This window comes from Rhinatrema bivittatum, chromosome 6 (genome assembly GCF_901001135.1).
Source record: "Rhinatrema bivittatum chromosome 6, aRhiBiv1.1, whole genome shotgun sequence".
In the NCBI taxonomy this organism is placed as follows: Eukaryota; Metazoa; Chordata; class Amphibia; order Gymnophiona; family Rhinatrematidae; genus Rhinatrema; species Rhinatrema bivittatum.
In genome coordinates this window covers 268,705,107-268,727,831 of record NC_042620.1, presented here as the reverse complement: position 1 = coordinate 268,727,831, position 22,725 = coordinate 268,705,107, and the positions used below count along the sequence as shown (strand labels likewise).

Sequence of the window (22,725 nt, the reverse complement as noted above, 5' to 3'; positions counted from 1 at the left end):
AAGCTACTCTCTGAATTGTCCATTCCTGGCACCAACCGGTCTATGTCTTTGTTTGGTGGAATTGGAAGTATATTTCAGTGTCAGACCTGGAGCCTCAGCTCACAGTATGAAGCTGGGATTCGATTTGTTGATCTACGTTGTAGGCATTACTATGACAAACTGGCTCTCCACCATGGGGAGAAATTCTTATACTGTCATTTGAAACAGGTGTGGTATGACACCATTAATTTCTTGCGTGAGCATCCAAAAGAAACAATCCTTATGCATATAAAGGAAGAGTATAAAGCTTCCCATAACACAGGGAAATTCTGTGACCTAGTATCTGCTTACATGAAAGATGTTGGAAGCTCCTGGTTCTGGGAATTCTCTGATATACCCACCCTTGGCCAAGCTAGAGGAAAGATTGTCATATTACAGGATTTTGATGGTCCTGTTATGGGAATCCCCTATACTAACTTATGTGTGGTTGATGAGTATCATGTACCATCATTACATGATATAAGTTGGAAATGGTCCACTGTTGAAGGTAATTTAAATTCAGCTGAAACTGGTAATTCTGATAAAATATATCTGACCTATAGTTCAGGTGCCAGTTCAGATGTCTTTCCTAGTGCAGTGGCTGAGAAGATAAACTATGATCTGTATGCTTATCTGGAGAACAAAGAGAAAAAAACCAGATTGGGAATCTTGGTTATGGATTTCCCAGGTGTTGAACTAGTTAAAAAAATTACATCCTGCAATTAGGTTCAGTAATTAAATCAAAGCAGTAACTTCATCAAACATGTAGTATAGAATTCCAGCAATTTAAGAAATCTCTGTACCAGATATGTTGTTATTTTTCAGTGCTGTTTGATAGGCTGTGAAACATTGATTTTGTACCCTTTGATCTTTATTATGGGGCATGCCAGTGATATCACAGTATCGACAGAGAACTAAGGACTTGATTCACCCAGATTTCTTTTGGCCTCTGAAGGACAAATAAGAAAGATGTCCTGAATAAGTAACAATCACAAAAGCAGATATTCAGAAGATATTTGTGAAAAAAAAAGTTTTGCCAAAATAAAGATATTAAGAGAGCATAGAAAAAACCTGCATAGGTGGTCCTTTCATTTTTTCACACATACATGCCTACTTATACTTATTTAACTAAATACATACTCACCTTTTATTCACATCCAGGAACCCTCAGATCTGAATATATTGGTACCTGCTTGAAGCTGGAGAAAATCTGGGTTGGGACATTAGGGGTGTGCATTCGTTTTGAACTTAAATGTAAAACGCAACTTTTTTTTTTTTTTTAACTTAAAAAAGTGATGAGGCGAAAACGATCGGATTTCCAACTTATTCAACATAGCTATGTTGAATACGTTGGAAATCGCGATTGTTGATCCTAAATAAAAATTTAAACCCCTCACCCTCCTTAATCCCCCCCCCCCCAAGACTTACCACAACTCCCTGGTAGTCCAGCGGGGAGTCAGGACGCCATTTCTGAACTCCTTTGCGAGGAGCACGTGACGTCGGCGTCACGTCGGAGTGACGCAGCGTCACGTGATTCCCCGCGGGTTCGCTCCGGGACCCTCGTTGGACCCAAAAGGAACTTTTGGCCAGCTTGGGGGGGTAAGGAGGCCCCCCCCAAGCTGGCCAAAAGTTGTGCACTTATCCACATTAAATTTCATCTGCCATTTCGATGCCCAATTTTCCAGTCTCACAAGGTCTTTCTGCAATTTATCACAATCTGCTTGTGATTTAACTACTCTGAACAATTTTGTATCATCTGCAAATTTGATTACTTCACTCATCATATTTCTTTCCAGATCATATATAAATATATTGAAAAGTAAGAGTCCCAATACAGATCCCTGAGGCACTCCACTGCCCACTCCCTTCCACTGAGAAAATTGTCCATTTAATCCTACTCTCTGTTTCCTGCCTTTTAACCAGTTTGTAATCCACGAAAGGACATCACCACCTATCCCATGACTTTTTACTTTTCCTAGAAGCCTCTCATGAGGAACTTTGTCAAACGCCTTCTGAAAATTCAAGTACACTACATCTACATCTTTATCCACATGTTTATTAACTCCTTCAAAAAACTGAAGCAGATTTGTGAGGCAAGACTTGCCTTGGGTAAAGCCATGCTAACTTTGTTCCATTAAACCATGTGTTTCTATATGTTCTGTGATTTTGATGTTTAGAACACTTTCCACTAGTTTTCCTGGCACTGACGTCAGGCTAACTGGTCAGTAGTTTCCCAGATTGCCCCTGGAGCCCTTTATAAATATTGGGGTTACATTAGCTATCCTCCAGTCTTCAGGTACAATGGATGATTTTAATGATAGGTTACAAATTTTTACTAATAGGTTTGAAATTTCATTTTTTAGTTCCTTCAGAACTCTGGGGTATATACCTACTAGTCCAGGTGATTTACTACTCTTCAGTTAGTCATTCAGGCCTACCACTTCTTCTAGGTTCACTGTGATTTGGTTCAGCCTTACCCAGTAGATACATATGGGGAGCTCTATTCCCTGTTGAAATCCCTAATAATTGTTAATGAATCTGTTCTCTGGAAACTTTTCTAAACCTTTTTTAAAATCATTATACCACTAGACTTGACCACAAGGAAGGAAGAGGAAAGAAGACTGGAGCAGAATTGAGGTGAAGCATGGAGGAAGAGAAAAATAGTGTTGAATGGGGTTTGGGTCAGAGCAGAGGTTGTACCCACCAAGAAAGATATTCACTTATCATGTATTCCTGTCCATTGCACATAAAGAAATGTTTTGGGGGAATGGGGGAAGATGACGAAATACATAGTGAATCCATTATACCCCTGTGAAGTTATTTCTGAAAGTAAAGAAGGTTTTAAGAAATTTTGAGGTCTAAATTCAGCCACTATCCAAATGAGCAAGTTAGCCAGATAAACATATCCAGCTAACTCAGCCAGAATATTCAGCAGCCTGGCCTCACCACAGAATATACCCAGCTATTTAACAGTTAGCAATTCGTCTTTCAGTGGATGCTGCATTTTAACTGCTATTGTTTACAGAAGGAGAAAACCGATCAGAGGCAGTCCCTGAAAATGCTGATTGCATCTGTGGAGAAAGTATTGGAGTTTCATCCATTTCCATCCATTCTCTCTTAAGGTAAAACAGCGGACTCAAGAGTGCACGGAGGAGAGAGAGGAAGCTTTGTGTGATAATAAACGCATTTTACAGTGTGTTCCGTACCCCTGGTTAACCGGCCACACAGGACTTAAAGTTTGCGTCTTTCAACTCGTGCAAGTATTATGATACAACGTTGGCTTGCACGAGGGAACGGGAACGCGCGGACTCTGATACACAAAACATGGATGTAAAGTGTAAATCCACCAAATATGCAGGCTCTCCTGTCCATGTTCAGTCAGCAAAGAAAAGGCAGTATTATTATACTATTCGTCTTTCAGTGGATGCTGCATTTTAACTGCTATTGTCTTAATCTACCTCGTTTCAGGCCTTTCTTTGTCTTCAAAGGCAATATGTAGTAGCACCTCATGAGAATGACAGGGATTGCTCTGCTTGTTCATTGTTCATTGTTCAGCAGGTCCGAAAGGGCTCGGAATGGTCGGAGGACCATTCACATTCCAACATCATCTGTTGTTGGCATTGGGAGCTTGCAGGCCTGGCTGAGGGTCAGACGATAGCCATGATGAGACATGCCGTCAACCCTCGGTTTGATCCTGGATCTGTCTGGGGTTGGGCTGAGGCCCATGGGCACACTAAAAAAAACCCTCACGTAACAGAATGCAAGGCCTTTAGAGGCCGTCCGTCTCGACAAAATGCAAGGCCTTTTGAGGCAGCTCACGTAACAATTGTTTGTGGTTCTCTGTCATTTTGTTTTCTGTTTGTGGCTGGATGCCTGGAATGCCCTGGTGAAGACTAAAACTGTGAAGGACTTCTAAGGGACATGGGATAAACAACACTGTAGATTCCTAAAGGCTAGAGGATGGGAATAAATAAAAAAGCTTGGGGGTAACCTGCACGGAGCGGTAGTTACTACCTTGGAAAGCTTGCTGGCAGACTGGATGGACCATTTTGGTCTTTTTCTGCCAGCATTACTATGTTACTATGTGTTGTACATGTTACATTGTGAACAGATGAAGACAGAGTTTACTGACTATTGGAAAGTGCAATGAATAAACATATTGCCTTTGAAGACAAAGAAAGGCCTGAAACGAGGTAGATTAAGACAATAGCAGTTAAAAATGCAGCATCCACTGAAAGACGAATAGCATAAGAATACTGCATTTTCTTTGCTGACTGAACATGGACAGGAGAGCCTGAATATTTGGTGGATTTACACTTTACGTCCATGTTTCATCAGCTTCTCTCACACGCTGCCACTGAATCAGGGATAATAAATGAAGGAGAATCAATGGATAGTTTGGTACTGCTCAAAAACCTGTAATGATGTGGATTATCATGTCTTTGTAGCAAAAGGGGCATTGTTTTTCCTTCCCCACCCATTACTTTTCACATTGCCAAAGGGTGACACACAGCTATCTTTTACATTATAGAACTCTACACTCTTTTGTCAGTATCCTACCAAGGAAACCTAGAGGTCTGGACTCTACTCTCTTATCAGTGTTGGTGGCATGTCATTTCAGAAAGGGTAGAGAAAGGCACATTCCATGTTCTGAGCTTGGAAAAAGAAACCCATAACCCGTCCCTGGGTGGGCTTGAACCACCAACCTTTCAGTTAACAGCCAAATGTGATAACCAATTGCGCCACAGAGACAGCTTGATATGGCTACCTGCATTGCATTCTCTCTCCAGTTGTTGTCCATCATATGCAATTTCTCCTTGAATAACACCATGCATATGTGTGTGACTTACAAGATTTTGAGATGTTGGAATGCGCACCATGTTGAGCTACGTATTGTCCAGGAAAGAGCGGTAGAAGGATCAGTGTACATCTTTTGTGTATCAGAGTCTGCGCGTTCCCGTTCCCTCGTGCAAACAAACGTTGCATCATAATGCTTGCACGAGTTGAAAGATACAAACTTCAAGTCCTGTGTGGCTGGTTAGCTCAGCAGGATAGAGCATGGTGCTAATAATGCCAAAGCCATGGGTTTGACCCCCATACTAGCCAGTTTCTTCCTTCTTTATAAGGTTACTGCCAGTTTTGTTGGAAGCTACAAGAGCAGCAGGGCCTAAATATAGTTTCTGACACCGGATTGGAATAGCAAACCAACAACATCATGTAGATTAAGGAATAGCTTAATCCCTTCAGTGTTTGCCTGTTGTCTGAATATTTGTACCATACTTTAAAAGATGCCTTAATTTGCATAACTAAGAAAAGAAAATTATTCCTTACCTGCTAATTTTCGTTCCTGTAGTACATAGGATCAGTCCAGACCGTGGGTTATGTCCCCCGTCCAGCAGATGGAGTCAGAGCAAACTTCCGAGGGTGCTGACATATAAGCAGGTGCACCCTCCAGGGATCCTCAGTATCGAGAATATCAAAGCCCAGAGAAAACAACACTAGACAGAAAAGTAGGATGGATCAAGCACCAATCAAATTGTAACCATAGAACATATAACCAATGCAACTTGCAAGGAGAACTGTGAAGAACTAGGCAACAACAACAAAACATCAGAAGGTAGGAATTGGAGGGACAGGAGATAGAACGTACGCGAGCAGGCGTCTGACCATTACTTAAGAAAAACCCGGGTGGGCGTCTGGACTGATCCTATGTACTACAGGAACGAAAATTAGCAGGTAAGGAATAATTTTCTTTTCCCTGTACGTACTAGGATCAGTCCAGACCGTGGGATGTACCAAAGCTTCCCTAAACCGGGTGGGTCCCTGAAGACCCTGCTCGGAGAACCCTGTCCCCAAAGGAACCCGCCTCACCTACCGGTAGTTGCAACCGGTAATGCTTCGAGAAGGTGTGTAGCGACTTCCATGTAGCCGCGCGACAGATTTCCTGAATTGGAACATGTTGAGACTCCGCCCGGGACGTGGCCAGGGCACGCAACGAATGAGCCCGGACTCCCTCCGGGGGAGCCTTCCCGGCGCCTATGTAGGCCAAGGACACCGCTTCCTTGAGCCACCTTGCGATAGTAGTCCTAGACGCTTGCAGTCCCTTCTTGTTACCGGACCAAAGCACAAAGAGATGGTCGGACGTCCGGAACTCATTGGTCACTTCCAGGTAGTGCAGCAGAGAGCGCTTCACGTCGAGGCGCCGGAGGGCCTGGGGCGCATCCGCCGGGAAGGCCGGCAGCTCCACCCACTGGTTCAAGTGGAAGGAGGACACCACTTTAGGTAGGAACGAAGGAACCGTTCGAATGGAAACTCCCGAGTCCGTGAAGCGTAGAAACGGTTCCCGGCACGAGAGCGCCTGAAGCTCGGAGATGCGCCTCGCCGAGGCTATGGCAACCAGGAACACCGTCTTAAGGGTGACGTCCTTAAGGGAGGCCTGCCACAGAAGTTCGTAGGGAGCCTTACCAAGGATCCGGAGAACCAGGTTGAGATTCCAGGAGGGATAGGGATGTCGCACCGGCGGCCGCAGGTGCTTGACTCCTTTGAGGAAGCGCGAGACGTCCGGATGAGACGAAGGATTTGGATTTCCCGTGGTACGAGCCAGGGAGGCTAGAGCAGAGACTTGCACCCGCAGGGAGTTGTAGGAGAGACCCTTCTCCAAGCCCTCCTGGAGGAAGGCCAGGACCTGACGGAGCGAAGGCGCCGTCGCGGAGGCTCCATGTCCAGCACACCAGACCTCAAACACCTTCCAGACCCGTACATAGGCGACTGAAGTGGAGGTCTTACGTGCCTTGAGAAGAGTGTCTACCACGGTTACTGCGTATCCCTTGCGCAGGAGACTCTGCCTTTCAAAAGCCAAGCCGCGAGACAAAAGTGTTCCGCCTGGTCCGAAAATACCGGACCCTGATGGAGTAGCCGCGGAAGGTGTGACAATCGCAGAGGTCCGTCCACTACCAGGTTGAGTAGGTCCGCAAACCACGGGTGCCGCGGCCATTCTGGCGCCACCAGAATGACCTGCCCTGGATGATCTTCTATCCTTCGCACCACCTTGCCCACCAGAGGCCACGGCGGGAAGACGTACAGCCGAACATGAGGAGGCCAGGGTAGCACCAGGGCGTCCACTCCTTCCGCCCCATGATCTCTTCTCCGACTGTAGAACCGCGGGGCCTTTGCGTTGCCCGACGTTGCCATGAGGTCCATGGCGGGAGTTCCCCAGCACCGAGTGATGAGCGACATTGCCTCGTCGGAGAGAACCCATTCCCCAGGGTCCAACGTCTGCCGACTCAGGTAGTCCGCCTGAATATTGTGCACGCCTGCGATGTGGGAGGCCGCCAGGCGGTCGAGGAACCGCTCTGCCCAGGCCATGAGACGGGCCGCTTCGAGGGCCACCCCCGGGATCTTGGTGCCTCCCTGTCGGTTGATGTAGGCTACCGTGGTCGCATTGTCCGAGAGAACCCGGACCGCGCGTTGCCGGATGAGAGGCAGAAATTGGATGAGCGCCAAACGGACTGCTCTGGTCTCCAGGCGGTTGATCGACCAGGACGCCTGTTCCTGTGTCCACTGCCCCTGAGCTGAGCTTCTGAGACACACGGCCCCCCAGCCGGTCAAACTGGCATCGGTAGTGACCACAATCCATTCCGGCGACTCCAGGGGACAGCCCTGCGCCAGGTTCCTGGGGTCTAGCCACCAACGAAGGCTGAGTCTGGCCGCCGGCGGAAGAGGTAGTATCGCCTGATAGTCCTGCGAGACCGGTTTCCACCGCGAGAGTAGCGCCATCTGTAGGGGCCTCAGGTGTGCAAAGGCCCAAGGTACCAGGTTGATTGCGAAGGCCATCGAACCCAGGATCTGCAGGTAATCCCTCGCTATTGGGACCTGGAGAGCGGCAAAATGGAGAATTTGCTCCCTCAGCGACTGGGCCTTGTCCGGCCGCAAGAAGACCTTGCCTTGAGCTGTGTCGAAGCGTGCTCCGAGAAAGTCCAGCTGCCGAGACGGAAGGAGACTGCTCTTGCCGAAGTTGACTACCCAGCCGAGAGACTGCAGAAATTCGACCACCCGGTCGACCGCCTGCTGCCCCTGAGGGAGGGACTTCGCTCGGATGAGCCAATCGTCCAGGTAAGGATGTACTAGAATGCCCTCTCGCCGGAGCGCGGCCGCCACAACCACCATGATCTTGGTGAACGTCCTGGGTGCCGTTGCCAACCCGAAGGGGAGGGCCTGGAACTGGAAGTGCTGTCCCAGTATCTTGAAGCGGAGGAGCCTGTGATGGTCCGGGCGTATCAGAATGTGTAAGTAGGCTTCCGTCAGATCCAGGGAGGCTAGGAACTCCCCCGGATGAACTGCCGCTATTACCGAGCGGAGGGTTTCCATGCGAAACCGGGGTATCCAGAGGACCTTGTTGCTTCCTTGAGATCTAAAATGGGACGAAAGGATCCATCCTTCTTGGGCACCACGAAGTAGATGGAATAATGACCCGAGCCCACCTCTCCGGAGGGGATGGGTGAGATGGCCCCCAGGGCTAGGAGCCGGTCCAGCGTGCTTTGTACTCCCAGGCGCTTGTGACTTGACCCGCAGGGCGAGAAGACGAATCTGTCTTTGGGGCGATGCCGCAAATCCAAAGCGTAACCGTGCCTTAGAATATCCAGGACCCATTGATCCGTGGTGATGTTGGCCCACTCCTCGTAAAACCAGGCTAGTCGTCCTCCGATCCTCGGGAGGGGGGAGTGGGCCGGCCTGACATCATTGGTTGGACTTACCGGAAGCTCCCTGCGCCGAAGAATCCCTTGGTGGTCTACGGCCACGAAAGGACCGGGCCCAAGACTGAGACCTGTTCGAGGGGCCTGGGGCTTGGAGCTCCGAAATCGCCGTTGAGAGCGGGACCGATTCCTGGAGAAGGAATTGGACGGACGATATGACCTCTGGCGGTCCTCGGGCAACCTATGTACGGAGTTTTCCCCCAGGGATTTAATGATCTGGTCAAGATCCTCGCCGAAAAGGAACCTACCCTTAAAGGGTAGAGAGCCTAGGCTGGACTTGGACGAGGCGTCCGCCGCCCAATTTCGAAGCCACAGCAGTCGCCTGGCGGAAACAGCCGAAACCATGGTCCTCGCCAGGACCCGCAGCAAGTCGTGGAGAGCATCGGCCCCGTAGGCAATGACGGCCTCCAGCCTGTCCGCTTGCGCCGCTTCCTCAGGTGGCAATTGCTGTGAAGTAAGGAGCTGCTGCACCCACCGTAGCCCCGCACGCTGGGTGAGAGAACCACAAATAGCTGCGCGGACCCCCAGCGCCGAGACCTCGAAGATCTTCTTGAGGCAGACTTCTAACTTCCTGTCCTGGACATCGCGGAGGGCCGTTCCCCCTGTAACGGGAATCGTGGTCCTCTTGGTGACGGCAGAGACTGCCGAGTCGACCTTGGGTACTTTAAGCAGGTCCAAGAAGTCTCCGGGGAGAGGGTAGAGCTTGTCCATGGCTCTGCCCACTCTGAGCGACGCCTCCGGCGTGTCCCACTCCCGTACCAAAAGGTGTAGGAAAGACTCATGAATCGGGAACGTTCGCGCCAGGGGACGTAGACCCGCCAGGACGGGGTCCCCTTTGGAGCTCGCTGAGGCTACGGAGGGGGCCGGAGGCCCAGGCGGTTCGACGGGCGGGTCGAGATCCAATTCCTGGAGGACGTGTGGGATGAGGTCAGACAGCTCCTCCTTCCGGAAGATCCGGAGCACCCGTGGGTCATCACACTCCAGGTGCGCTGCCAGGAGCGAATCATCATCAGCCGTCGAAGCCGGGTCACTCCCAGGGTCCTGTGTTGGGGTCGCTCCGCTGGGTGGAAGAGCCAGGAGCGTCTTCTGGCCGCCCCCCGAGGGCGCTGGATTGGCCCCCCCCCACCCCCACCAGCCGGGGCATCTTCGCGGGCGTGGGGTTCGCTTGACCACCGCCTGGCGACCCCCCCCGCCGGCTGCAGGCTCTGGCGGTACGCCTGATGCATTAGGAGAACAAAATCCGCCGTAAACCCCCCTGCTGGTGGAGGGACGGCGAGAGCGAGGTCCGTAGAGGGGCCCGAAGTGATGGGGGGGGAGGATGGAGCTCGAATCGGCCTCAAGCGCGGCGAAAAACCATGCTGTGACTCCTCAGCCTCCGAGTCAGCAGCACTTTCCAGATCTAAGATGGCCGCCGCTCCCGCCAAAGAAGGGGGCGGGGCCCTTCCCCTCGAGCCGCGGCGCTCCGAGCCTGACGGCGAAAAAGGCGGGGAAGCCGGTCCGGACTCCCCCCCGGGGAGAGCGACGCCGGAGGAGACATCCCGCAATCCGCCCTGCCCCGGGTCGGCGCCGGGAGCCCCCTGAAATCGCTGCATGGCGTCCGGTCGGGAGCGAGAACCCCTTCAGCGACCGCCCCTGGGGCCGGATCCGGGGAAACCGCGCCGCGGGAGGAGCGGGCTCGTCCGCCCAGGCTCAACTCCGCAAACCCTGCTGCCGCGGCCCCGGGGAATGGAAACGTCGCAGGGCCGAGGGGGAGGGGTTCGAATCGCGGCGCTCCGAACAGGGGAGAGGCTGGCCCCACCAGCGTGCCCCTGAGCCGTCCGACGGCGAAGCTGTGAAGAGAAAATAACAGCAGAAAAAACTTACCGCCGGAGAGAGGAGGAAAAACAGAAGAACAAAGGGCAGACAAAAGAGAGAATAGTCCCGCTGGCAAGCTAACCAGGGCTGTGAGACCCGGGCAGGGGCTCAAAGAGACTCCCTGAGGAGAAAAAAATATATTTTTTTTTTTTTTTGTTAAACTCTATTTAGTAATTTAGAACCCAGGCCTGCTTGATCCTGTCCTGAGAAGAAAAGATAGAAATAATGGGGCAGAAGCCACCAACTGGGGAAGCAAAGGTTCCCCCACTCGCATCTGCTGGAGTCAGAGAGATACTGAGGATCCCTGGAGGGTGCACCTGCTTATATGTCAGCACCCTCGGAAGTTTGCTCTGACTCCATCTGCTGGACGGGGGACATAACCCACGGTCTGGACTGATCCTAGTACGTACAGGGAAACCAAAACACCTTTTAAGGCAATCATCTAGAGGAACTAGAGCAAAATTGTCCAGCTTTATGTAAACCAGGGGTATGGAACACACTGTAAAATGTGTTTATTATCACACAAAGCTTCCTCTCTCTCCTCCGTGCATTCTTGAATCCGCTGTTTTACCTTAAGAGAGAATGGATGGAAATGGATGAAACTCCAATACTTTCTCCACAGATGCAAATGAAAATTAGGTCATACCTCTGATAATTTTCGTTCCTGTAGTACCAAGGATCAGTCCAGACTCCTGGGTTTTGCCTCCGCACCAGCAGGTGGAGACAGAGACAAACTTGTCAGGCTCTGTATATATACCGGAGTGCCACCCACAGCCTGTCTGTATAACGCAATGTCAAAGCAGAAATTACGAAACTGAACCCGAACTAAAAACCCCCGGAATAATAACCGGAGAACTAGGCTCACTGACCCTAACGAGGGCCTGCCCCAAACAACAACAGGAAGTAACCGTTCTGTTAAAATAATTAAACAGATATGTTCATCCTGATCAAACACAGCGGACTCTCCACTAGAATCTTGAGGGTGAGACTCTGGCCTGATCCTTGGTACTACAGGAATGAAAATTATCGGAGGTAAGACCTAATTTTCATTTCCCTGTACGTACCGGATCAGTCCAGACTCCTGGGATGTACCAGAGCTGAGACTACGCGGGATGGGATCCGTAGAGGCCCGCTGTTAGAACGCCTGCCCCGAAATTGTCATCCCGTGAGCCCTGCACATCCAGGCGACAATGACGCGCAAAAATGTGCAACGATTTCCAAGTCGCCGCCCTGCAAATCTCCTGCAGGGAGACCTGCATACACTCCGCCCAGGAAGCCGCCTGGGAACGCGTCAAATGAGCTTTGAGACCCTGTGGAAGACGCTTTCCACCGAGTAAATAGGAGGAGGCTATTGCCTCCTTCAACCAGCGAGAAATGGTGGTCTTGGAGGCCATGTTACCCCTTTTGGAGCCCTGACAAAGTACAAAGAGGTGATCCGAAAGTCGAAAATCATTGTTGACCTCCAGGTACCGCAACAAAGTTCTACGGACATCCAGCTTCTTCAACTCCTTTGAGGCTGAATCTGTCCCCGATAGATCTCCAAAAGATGGAAGTTTCACCGACTGGTTCAAGTGGAACGACGAAACCACCTTCGGGAGAAACGACGGCACCGTGCGCAGCGTAACCCCCGTATCCGAAATCCGCAAGAAAGGCTCCCTACAAGACAGCGCTTGGAGCTCGGACACTCGCCGAGCAGAAGATATCGCCACCAAGAACACTGTTTTTAAAGTGAGATCCTTAAGGGTTGCCCGCTTCAAAGGTTCGAAAAGGGGAGGCGCACAGAGCCTTGAGCACCACATTCAGATTCCAGGCCGGACACGGCACTTTTAAAGGCGGACGCAAACGGATCGTCCCTTTCAAGAAGCGGTTCACGTCGGTATGTGCCGCCAGGGGCCTACCCTCAATGGACACCCTGAACCAGCTAAGAGCCGCTACCTGCACCTTCAGAGAACCACAGGATAACCCCTTAGCCAGACCATCCTACAGGAATGACAAAATGTCCGAAACTGAGGCTCTGGTAGCATGACTCAAAGACCTTCCACACACGCACGTACGCCAACGACATAGACTTTTTCCACGAACTCAACAAGGTAGAGACTAGGGGTGTGCATTCGTTTTGAACGCATATGTAAAACGCAACTTATATTTTTAAAAGAGAAAAAAAGGTTTGAGGAGAAACACATTGCGAGTTCCAACGTATTCAACATAGCTATGTTGAATACGTTGAACCTAAATAAACACTTAAACCCCCCACCCTCCTGACCCCCCCAAGACTTACCAAAACGCCCTGGTGGTCCAGCGGGGAGTCAGGAAGCCATCCCTGTATTCCTTTGCGAGGAGCACATGACGTCGGTGTCACGTCAGGAGGCCCCCCCAAGCTTGCCAAAAGTTCCGGTTGGGTCCAGCGGGGGTCCGGGAGCGGAGGCGCGGAGGAGCATGTGACGTCGGCGTCACGTCGGAGTGACGCGGACGTCACGTGCTCCTCTGCGCCTCCGCTCCCGGATCCCCTGTTGGACCCAACCAGAACTTTTGGCCAGCTTGGGGGGGTCAGGAGGCCCCCCAAGCTGGCCAAAAGTTCCGTTTGGGTCCAACGGGGGTCCCGGAGCGACCTCCTGCCACATGACCTACCTGTCACGTTGTAAGAGTACAAGATGGCGCCGGTGACCATGTGACAAGTGCTGACCAATGGCACGGCAGCCCCTGTGACACAGGCTATCGGCGCCATGAGGAAATCGCAGACGAGTGCAGGGATGGCTTCCTAACTCCCCGCTGGACCACCAGGGAGTTTTGGTAAGTCTTAGGGGGGGGATTAAGGAGGGTGAGGGGTTTAAATTTTTATTTAGGGAACCGGTGAACGTATGGACAGACCCTCAACTTATGGAATTCTCCATATGTCCATATTGAACGAAATCGACCCTCAACTTCAACTTATCAACGAAAACTTTTTGTCTGAACATCCCTAGTAGAGACCACTGTGTCCGAATAGCCCCTGCGCTTCAAACGATGCCTTTCAAAAGCCATACCGCTAGACAAAGCAATCGAAACACACGGGACCCTGGTGGAGAAGATCCGGAAAGGTGGGGAACCGCAGCGGTCCTTCCACCACTAGGTTGAGGAAATCCGCGAATCACGGACGCCGTGGCCACTCGGGCGCCACCAGAACGACCTCGCAGGGATATTCCTCTATGCGCCGAAGGATCCTGCTTATGAAGGGCCAAGGCGGGAAGACATACAGAAGAACCGAGGTGGACCATGGTAACGCCAGGACGTCCACCCCTTCTGCCCCCGTTTCCCTTCTCCGGGCAAGAAACCTTGGTGCCTTGGCATTCTGAAATGTCGCCATCAGATCCATGGCTGGAGCTCTCCATCTATCGCAGATGAGCTGGAAGGCTCTGTCTGACAGCTCCCACTCTCCGGGGTCGAGAGGATGGCGACTTAGGAAGTCTGCATGGGTGTTGTTGACTCCCGCTATGTGGGACGCTGCCAGAGCGGTCAAGTGACGTTCCGCCCACTGAAATAATAGGCGGGCCTCGAGAGCCACCGGGTGACTTCTGGTTCCACCTTGCCGGTTGATGTAGGCCACCGTTGTCGCATTGTCCGAGAGGATCCTGACCAATGTCCCTAGGACCAGGGACTGTAACGCCAGCAACGCCAGGTGAACTGCTCTGGTCTCCAAACGATTTATCGACCATCTCGATTCGGCTGCCGACCATCTGCCTTGGACCGACATCCGGCGACACACTGCTCCCCAGCCTTGAAGACTCGCATCCGTTGTGACTACCGTCCACTGTGGCGTCTCCAGTGACACGCCGCAGCGGAGATTGAACAGAGAGAGCCACCATGCAAGACTGCGCCGCGCCGTCCCCGTCAATGGCAACGGGATGTAGAATTGTTCCAACACCGGGCTCCAACGCATGTGCGCGAAAGACCAGGGAACCAGGGCCAGCTTCGACGCCATGGAACCTATCAACTGGAGATAATCCCAAACTGTCGGCGGTTGTTTCAGGAGTAAATCTCGCACTTGACCTTGCAACTTGTGTCGACGCTCCTCCGACAGGAAGACCATGCCTAGGCGAGTATCGAACAGCGCCCCCAAAAACACCATCGACTGAGAGGGGATGAGATGACTCTTTGCAGTGTTCACCACCAAACCTAGGGAACGCAGTAACTGCATGACCCGGGCTACCGCCGATCGACAGAGGGCCTCGGACTTCGCCCGGATCAACCAATCGTCCAAGTACGGGTGAACCAGCAATCCTTCCCTCCGGAGCTGAGCCGTTACTACCACCATAATCTTTGTGAAGGTCCGAGGTGCCGAGCCAAGCCCAACGGCAGGGCCTGGAACTGATAGTGCTTCCCCAAAATGAAGAACCGAAGATACTTCTGGTGTTCCTTCTAGATCCCGATATGTAGGTACGCTTCCGTGAGATCCAGAGATGCTAAGAATTCCCCGGGCCGCACCGACGCTATCACCACCGGGAGGGTCTCCATGCGAAAGCGAGGAACCCACAGACACCGGTTGATGGCCTTGAGGTCCAGGATGGGACGAGAGGCCCCGTCCTTCTTCAGCACGACAAAATATTTGGAGTAATGTCCTCTTCATTGCTCCTGAGGAGGAACAGGAATGATGGCTCACAAGTCGAGCAACCTGTCTAAGGTCAGACGAACCATTTTCCGCCTGTCCGCGTTCCCGCAAGGAGACGGGAAGAAGCGTGGTCGGGGCTGACGTGCAAAAATCTAAGGTGTAGCCGTGTTCTATTACCGACAGTACCCACTGATCTGATGTGATCTTGGCCCATTCCTCAAGGAAAAAGGACAATCTGCCCCCTATTCTGGGTACCGAGGAATGCGCCCTCCGCACATCATTGTGAGGACTTAACTCCTGGCGAGGCCTGGGAGAACCAGACCTACCAAAATGCCAGCCTCGAAAGGACTGAGCATGCTGCCGTCCTCCTCCGGAACGAAAGGAGGAAGAAGATGAAGAGGCAGAAGTGCCTGGTCGGGAGGACCGAGACCTCCGATTTCCCCTAAACCTATTTCTAGAGGAGAAGGAGGATCTGGAACTCTGGAAGACGTTAGCCCTTAGTGTCCCCCAATAACTGTATCATATCATCCAATTCTTTTCCGAACAGCAGCTTGCCCTTAAAAGGCAAGGAACTGAGCTTGGATTTGGACACCCCGTCCGCCGCCTAGTTCCGCAACCACAGTAGCCGACTTGTCGAGAATGCCGAGACCATGGATCGAGCGGAGGTTCGTAGCAGATCATACAGCGCGTCCGCACTGTAAGCCACGGCCGCTTCCAGACGACCGTCCTGCCGCGCTTCCTCCTCAGAGAGGCCCTCATTGGCCAGAAGCTGTTGGGCTCATCTCAATCCGGCGCAAAGCGCAAAATTACTGCAGATTGCGGCCCGAGCCCCTAGGGCTGAAACCTCAAAGATCTTCTTCAATTGCAACTCCAACTTTCAATCCTGGAGATCCCGTAAGGCCGTGGTACCTGTCACCGGGATGGTAGTGTGCTTCGTGACTGCTGACACGGAAGAGTGCATCTTAGGGACCCGCAAGACCTCCAAGGCCTCCTCAGGAAGAGGGTAAAGCTTGTCCATCGCCTTGGAAACCTTCAGCCCCAAGTCCGGGGTGTCCCACTCCCGATACAGCAGGTCCGTAGCAGAGAAATGGAACGGGAAGGTGGTAGGAGGGCCACTCAGACCCAACAACACCGGATCCATGGAGCCTCCTCTAGCCTCTCCCGGGGGCGTGGAGATCCCCAACTCCTCCAGAATGGCGGGGAGGAGAGGTGCCAGCTCATCCCGATGGAACAGCCGGATAACCCTGGGATCATCCCCTTCGGACTTCTGTTCCTGCTTGGCTCTGGGCGATGGGTTCCCGTCACTCTCTGCCCCCCTCGGGGGGGGGGGGGACGGGTCCTCTGAGTCCTCCTGATCCGAGGACTTGTCCGAGGTCTCCGGATCGTCCTGAGGTGGAATGGCCCTCAGGGGCCTCTTATCTCGCGGCTCTACGGATGGGGCCTCCTGTCCAGGTCATTCCTGAGGCCCAGAATGCGGCACCGCGGGACCCCAAGCCGAAGCCGCTGAACGTTTGGGTACCCTACGGGCCTTAAAAGGCCCTGTGCATGGCCAAAATAAAATCTGAGGAGAAAAAAGAACAGGAGAAGTCTGAAACCGTTCCTGAATCGACTCCTGCCCCCTTCCCCGAGGCTCTCGCGGGCACTGACGGACGCGGAGGAGACCGCTGAGGAGAAAGTGAAGGCGACGAATTTCGGCCCCCCCCGGAGGCTCCTGCCGCGATTGGGACCGCTGCCGACACCGGCGGCAAAATGGCTGCCCTTACCGCCTCAGTTTGCCCTGCACTGGGTGAAGGCCCCGCCGAAGGGGAAGCCCCCCCCCGCTTCCCAGGCGCCCCCCGCACGGCTCCCGAGGTGCCCTCACCGCCCGGAATGCAGGCCGAGCAAAGGCCTGCATGGGAAAGCCGAGCGCGCGCGCCGACCCGCAGGCTGCACAGGCCACAACATGTGGCATCGCGGCCGACTCGCGCTGCTGCCGCGGCCCGATTCAAACAAAAAAACCCCGAGAGCCGGCGAAAACCCTCGAGAGATGGCCACGACGACGCCGGCGGGAAGCACAGAAACTTTGCTTACATTTCTGTTTTTTGTTTTTTTCACTGAGACGCTGTCCAGGTCCTGAATCGGCCTGGTGGGGGTGAGTGAGCCGGGCTCCTCGGTATCACCCCTGCTGGGCCGGTTACCACCTACAGGGTCCTCGACCCTTAGCCTCAGCTGCCTGACAACCAGGGGGGATGGTCCCCTCGGGACCTGACAACCCCCTGGGAGGCTAGAAGCCGTCCACCAGGACCTAGGGAAAGTTTACAATTTTTTTTTTTTTTTTAACCTTGCAAACTAAAAAGGAGAAATAAACCGGGATGGCAAACCGCCCCCAATTACACTAAACACCCAAACCTTCCTGCAACAGCTAATCAGGCGAGACTGTGGGTTGAGCTTCCGACACCTGCTAGAGACAGAGATATACTGACAGGCTGTGGGTGGCACTCCGGTATATATACAGAGCCTGACAAGTTTGTCTCTGTCTCCACCTCCTGGTGCAGAGGCAAAACCCAGGAGTCTGGACTGATCAGGTACGTACAGGGAACAAGCATTTTCAGGGACTGCCTCTGATCGGTTTTCTCCTTCTGTAAACAATGAACAAGCAGAGCAATCCCTGTCATTCTCAATTTCTTCCTTCTTTATAAGGTTACTGCCAGTTTTGTTGGAAGCTACAAGAGCAGCAGGGCCTAAATATAGTTTCTGACAATGGATTGGAATAGCAAACCAACAACATCATGTAGATTAAGGAATAGCTTAATCCCTTCAGTGTTTGCCCGTTGTCTGAATATTTGTACCATACTTTAAAAGATGCCTTAATTTGCATAACTAAGAAACCCAAACACCTTTTAAGGCAATCATCTAGAGGAACTAGAGCAAAATTATCCAGCTTTATGTAAGCCAGGGGTACGGAACACACTGTAAAATGCGTTTATTATCACACAAAGCTTCCTCTCTCTCCTCCGTGCACTCTTGAGTCCGCTGTTTTACCTTAAGAGAGAATGGATGGAAATGGATGAAACTCCAATACTTTCTCCACAGATGCAATCAGCATTTTCAGGGACTGCCTCTGATCGGTTTTCTCCTTCTGTAGAGAATCAATGGATAGTTTGGTACTGCTCAAAAACCTGTAATGATGTGGATTATCATGTCTTTGTAGCAAAAGGGGCATTGTTTTTCCTTCCCCACCCATTACTTTTCACATTGCCAAAGGGTGACACACAGCTATCTTTTACATTATAGAACTCTACACTCTTTTGTCAGTATCCTACCAAGGAAACCTAGAGGTCTGGACTCTACTCTCTTATCAGTGTTGGTGGCATGTCATTTCAGAAAGGGTAGAGAAAGGCACATTCCATGTTCTGAGCTTGGAAAAAGAAACCCATAACCCGTCCCTGGGTGGGCTTGAACCACCAACCTTTCAGTTAACAGCCAAATGCGATAACCAATTGCACCACAGAGACAGCTTGATATGGATATCTGCATTGCATTCTCTCTCCAGCTGTTGTCCATCATATGCACTTTCTCCTTGAATAACACCATGCATATGTGTGTGACTTACAAGATTTTGAGATGTTGGAATGCGCACCATGTTGAGCTACGTATTGTCCAGGAAAGAGTGGTAGAAGGATCAGTGTACATCTGTTTTGTATCAGAGTCCGCGTTCCCGTTCCCTCTGCTATTAATTGCATCAGTAACAAGGGATCTTCTTAGTGTTTGGGTAATTGCCAGATTCTTGTGGCCTGGTTTGGCCTCTGTTGGAAACAGGATGCTGGGCTTGATGGACCCTTGGTCTGACTCAGCATGGCAATTTCTTATGTTCTTATGTAAATTCTACTACTGGGAAAAAAGTTCTGAAACAAAGGAGCACTCTGGGGTGTACCTTTATTATGCAGTCCCTTCTTACTGCTGCCCCAGTCTCTAGTTTCCAGTGATAACCTTTCACCAAATTTTTCAAAGGAAAATGTTGTCTTCAAATGCAAATTGTTTTTGTAGTTTCTACATCCATTTTTGCCTTCGTGGATGGAGATTTGAAATGAGAAGAAGCGATCTGTATCAGGCCGATACAGTAAGGAGTTCTAGGAAGAGCTGCGTTAGTGCCAGGCGCACCCGCGTTTGCCGCACACACAGTCCGGCTCACCTACCGCTCGATACTGTATTAAAATCACATGCAAATTGAAGCTGCGTCCAACACGCATCCAATGCGTGTCCATGAAGCGCAATCCATTTTACTGTGTAGGCGCTTTATACAGCGCCTACACAGTATCCTGGGTGCGCTGGTACCTGTCATTTCAAATGTCATTTCAAATGACATTTGAAATGACAGGCACCAGGAAGTGGATCCGAACTTTAACCAAAGAAAATCTAAAAGCCTAAAATCCTCTCCTCCCGAAGCGACTCGACATGTAAAATATGTAAAACCTAAAAAGCTAAAATCTCCTCCTCCCGAAGTGACTCGACATGTAAAATATGTGAATAAGTGTAACCAACTTACTTTTTGTTTCTTTTTCAGCCCTTTCAGCCTTCTCTGCCGTCCTCTGGAGGGGGCAGCCGGCAGGGGTAGCCGGCGGCGAAAGTGGCTTCCAGCGGCCCCCACCGGCGAAGACGGACGAACGCACGCCTGTAAAGCATGGGTGCTCGAGTCAGCAAAGCGGACGCCGTGACGTCATGCGCTTTGCTTGCTAGAGCGCCCAAATTGACGGGCGCTCAAGCCAATGAAAGCACATGAACGCACGTGCGTGACATCACGGCATACATCACGCACGCCCGTCCATGTGCTTTCGCTGGCTTGAACGCCCATTCACTACGGGCGTGTGTTCGTCCGTCTTCGCCGGCGGGGGCCGCTGGAAGCCGCTTTAGCCGCCGGCTGCTCCCGCCGGCTGCCTCCTCTGGAGGACGGCAGAGAAGGCTGAAAGGGCTGAAAAATAAACAAAAAGTAAGTTGGTTACACTTATTCACATATTTTACTTGTCCAGTCGCTTCGGGAGGAGGGGATTTTAGGTTTTTAGGTTTTCTTTTGGGGGAAAGTTTGCCGTCTACCCTTACCCCTGCCTCTAACGCAGGGGTAAGGGTAGGTGGTAAATTAGCAGGTTAAACGCGCGGCTAAACTGCAGGTTAAAAAGGCGATAGTCGGGGCGCGCGTTACTGAATGGGGGGGGGAATAGCTAATCCGATCGTTTACATCTCATATACATGCCGCGGGCGGAAAGGGGTACCTGTTGATTTAAAGAAGCGGTAAGGATGGGTTAAAAGGGATAGTGAATCACGGATTGGGCTAACGCAGCCAAATTGTGAGTAGAAAGCGGGTTAGGAGCAAGGTAACCGTGGCCGCACTTTACTGTATCGGCCCGTATGTCAGGTAAGACATTTAGGGCAAAGATGCTGTTGTGGTACTGCCTGCCGCGTCTCATTAAAGAAGCACGTCTCTTCCATAGAAAAGAAGAGACAATGCAGTTTGTTTGCAGATATGTGTCTAGGTGCACTTTCACAGTATCATGGTCTACGCATTTTTCTTGAAGATTCCTCCTATAGTTTGACAGACTACTGGTGATAGGAATACTTGCAAGGAGACCTGTTAACAGGAGACCTGTTAACAGGTCTCCTGATTGAAATCTCGATCATCTATTCCTTTTGCCAATTTGTACCCTATGTCTGATTGATATATTACTGGAAAAATGTTGCAATCAATCCAAACCTACTGTAGTGCGATATGCTGAGATTTTGTGGAGAAAATCAATTTTCCTCGATAGCATAGTGGAAAATTCTGATTTTTATAAGACCTTGTGAGGTTACATAACCATTAATCTTTCTTTTGCACTGCAGTGGAGAGCTGAGAAAAGTATCTAGATATGACAGAGCCAAAAGCACCTTTTTTTTCTTCCTACAGTAGAATGGAAAAAAATTCACTCTTTCTTAACTTCTAGCTTGGGAAGCTAATCATACTATGCCAAATTAGAAAAACTTCATGAGAACTGACATTTTCTTTCAGGTACTGAGTGAGAAGTATTGGAGATGGGATACAAATCATCTGTGTAGTGTAAATAATCACTGCTAAGACATTGTAAATCTCAATGCATTATGCTTCTTCAGCGGACGTTTTCTGATTCACTTTCCTAAAGGAGGAAAATGTGATTTCTTGACCATGAAGGGACTTGAATACTTAATCTTTTAATCCGAAGTCAGATGCCTGATCCATTAGGCCACATGACCAGGGTTGGTTTGTGGGGTCTGCTCCGAAATCAGATGCCTTATCCAAAAGGCCACACAGCCTTGGTTGGCCCATTACATCTGATGTCATAAGAAATGTAGGGGTAGATTTTAAAAAACTGCGCCCGCGCATACTTTTGTTCGCATGACCGGCGCAAACAAAGGTATGCCAGATTTTAATAGATACACGCATAGCCACGCATATCTTTTAAAATCCGGGGTTGGCACGCGCAAGGCTGCGTAAAATTGGCAGCCTGCACGCGCCGAGCCGCGCAGCCTGCCTCCGTTCCCTCCGAGGCCGCTCCGAAATCGGAGCGGCTTTGGAGGAACTTTCCTTCCATCCCCCTGCACCTTCCCCTCCCCTCCCTTCCCCTACCTAACCCACCCCCTCAGCCCTATCTAAAACCCCCCCTATCTTGGTTGGCAAAGTTGCGCCTGCCCAAGGCAGGCGTAACTTGCGCGCTCCGGGCCAGCCGCCAGAGCACGATTCCCCGGCCTGGGAGCAGTTTTGGAGGCCTTGGCCATGCCCCCGAAATGCCCCCGGGCCAGAACCACGCCGGCAGCCAAGCCCCGGATTACATGCCGCTGAGACATGCCCCCGACATGCCCCCCCAGGAAAGCCCCGCGACTTACGCGTGTCCCAGGGCTTGCTCGCACCGCCGAGCCTATTCAACATAGGCTCGGTGCGTGCAGGGGGAGCTTGGGGCAGGTTTTTGGTGGGGGTACACTCGTATCTTACGTGCGTACCCCTTTGAAAATCTGCCCCATAAGGTTTTCATCCAACACCTATCTTTTCACATCAGTTCCATACATTTTGAAGAAAATACTGATTCCTTTGCGTAAATCTGGAATTCTCTCTGCAATTTATACTTCCTGTTTAAATAGAAAGGTATTCTAGCCTACAGAAGCCTTGTAAATTTACAAATGTCTGAAGGATTTCTTTCCATAATTTCTTTTGTATCCTGCAACAGTTCACTTCCTTGATAAAACCCCTTCAGCCTCAATCAAATAGAAGTAGGACTGTAAATTCTACTACTGGGAAAAAAGTTCGGAAACAAAGGAGCACTCTGGGTGTCCCTTTATTATACAGTTCCTTCTTACTGCTGCTCCAGTCTCTTATTTCCAGTCATAACCGCTTGCCAAATTTTTCAAATAAGAATGTTGTCTTCAAATGCAAATTGTTTCAGTAGTTTCCACATTCTTTTTTGTCTTCGTGGACTGAGATTTGAAAAGAGTAGAAGAGATCTGTATGTCAGGTAAGACATTTCAACGTGTTTC

At 50.9% G+C, this 22,725-nt stretch overlaps 2 non-coding genes across 2 annotated transcripts; both read right to left on the bottom strand.

Annotated features, from left to right (window-relative positions):
* Positions 1-4,696: 4,696 nt before the first annotated feature.
* Positions 4,697-4,770, bottom strand: TRNAN-GUU. Its single transcript has one exon. It is a non-coding gene; the product is annotated as a tRNA-Asn (tRNA).
* A 13,860-nt stretch (positions 4,771-18,630) lies between these two features.
* On the bottom strand, positions 18,631-18,704 carry TRNAN-GUU. Its single transcript has one exon. It is a non-coding gene; the product is annotated as a tRNA-Asn (tRNA).
* Between the last annotated feature and the right edge of the window lie 4,021 nt (positions 18,705-22,725).